The sequence below is a fragment of the Arachis duranensis genome, chromosome 4, assembly GCF_000817695.3.
Source record: "Arachis duranensis cultivar V14167 chromosome 4, aradu.V14167.gnm2.J7QH, whole genome shotgun sequence".
NCBI lineage: Eukaryota > Viridiplantae > Streptophyta > Magnoliopsida > Fabales > Fabaceae > Arachis > Arachis duranensis.
The window spans coordinates 89,604,487-89,606,400 of record NC_029775.3 but is presented as its reverse complement, the minus strand read 5'-3'; positions in this window follow the sequence as shown (position 1 = coordinate 89,606,400).

Sequence of the window (1,914 nt, the reverse complement as noted above, 5' to 3'; positions counted from 1 at the left end):
AGAGGTGAATTAGTCCTTCAATTGAATGGGGACTACCTTGTGTTTTAGGCACAAGGCCATCCCTCTGTGACAAAAGAGAGTAAGCATGAAGAGCTTCTCTCAGTTCAGAGTCAAGAAGAGCCCCACAGTCAAACTCTAAGTTTGGTGTCGGGAGGCCACAACCAAACTCTAAGTTTGGTGTTCAAATTCCATATCCAAACTCTAAGTTTGGTGTGGAGACAACACACTAAATTGACCTGATCATCTTGTGGCTCCATGAGAGCCACTGTCAAGCTATTGACATTAAAGAAGTGCTTGTTGGGAGGCAACCCAATTTTATTTATCTAATTTTTATTTTATTATTATTTTGTGTTTTATTAGGTACATGATCATGAGGAGTCACAAAAAAATCATAAAAATTAAAAACAGAATCAAAAACAGCAGAAGAAAAAAATCACACCCTGGAGGAAGCACAGGCTGGCGTTCAACGCCAGTAAGGAGCATCTGGCTGGCGTTCAACGCCAGAACAGAGCATCAACCTGGCGCTGAACGCCAGAAACAAGCAACATTCTAGCGCTGAATGCCAGGAATGTTCCTAGAAAAGAAAAGCTGGCGCTGAACGCCAGTAACAAGCATGAAACTGGCGTTCAACGCCAGAAACATGCTTTACATGAGCGTTGAACGCCCAGAACGTGCACCACACGGCGTTTAAATGCCAGAATGGTGTGCAAAGGCAATTTACATGCCTATTTGGTGCAGGGATGGAATTCCTTGACACCTCAGGATCTGTGGACCCCACAGGATCACCTTAGGACCTGTGGACCCCACAGGATCCCCACCTACTATATTCCCACCTTACCTCCTAATCCTATTTTTGTGATTACTCTTCCCCATGTCACACTTCCCAACACTCTTCACCAATCACCTCAATTCCTCTTCCCAATCACCCCCTTCACCACTCACATCCATCCACTCTTCCCCATAAACCCCACCTACCTTCAAAAATTCAAAACCATTTTCCCACCCATTCCCACCCAAAATGGCCGAACATACACTCCCCCCTCTCCCTATATATACCCTTCCATTCTACTTCATTTTCACAAAACAAAACCCCCTCTTCTTCACCTTGGCTGAACCTACATCTCTCCCTCTCTACCATATTCTCTTCTTCTTTTTCTTCTCTTCTTTTTTCTATTGCTCGAGGACGTGTAATATTTTAAGTTTGGTGTGGTCAAAGCACAATCTTTTTTGTTTTCCACTACCATCAATGGCACCTATGGCCAGAGAATCCTCTAAAAAAGGAAAAGGAAAGACAAAAGCTTCCACCTCCGAGTCATGGGAAATGGAAAGATTCATCTCCAAAAGCCATCAAGACCACTTCTATGTGTTGTGGCAAAGAAGAAGGTGATCCCCGAGGTCCTTTTCAAGCTCAAAAAGAATGAGTATCCGGAGATCCGACATGAGATCCGAAGAAGAGGTTGGGAAGTCCTAACCAACCCCATGCAACAAGTCGGTATGAACCCAAATCCAAAGAATTATCTCATAATGGTTCGGGGGAAATACTTAGATTTTAGTCCGGAAAATGTGAGGTTGGCGTTTCACTTGCCCATGATGCAAGGAGATGAACGCCCCTACACTAGAAGGGTCAACTTTAATCAAAGATTGGACCAAGTCCTTACGGACATATGTGTGGAGGGAGCTCAATGGAAAAGAGACTCCAAAGGCAAGCCAGTTCAACTAAGAAGACTGGACCTCAAGCCTGTGGCTAGAGGATGGTTGGAGTTCGTTCAACGCTCCATCATTCCCACTAGCAACCGATCTGAAGTTACTGTGGATCGGGCCATCATGATTCATAGCATCATGATTGGAGAGGAAGTAGAAGTTCATGAGGTCATCTCCAATGAAATCTACAAAATAGCCAACAAGCCCTCCACC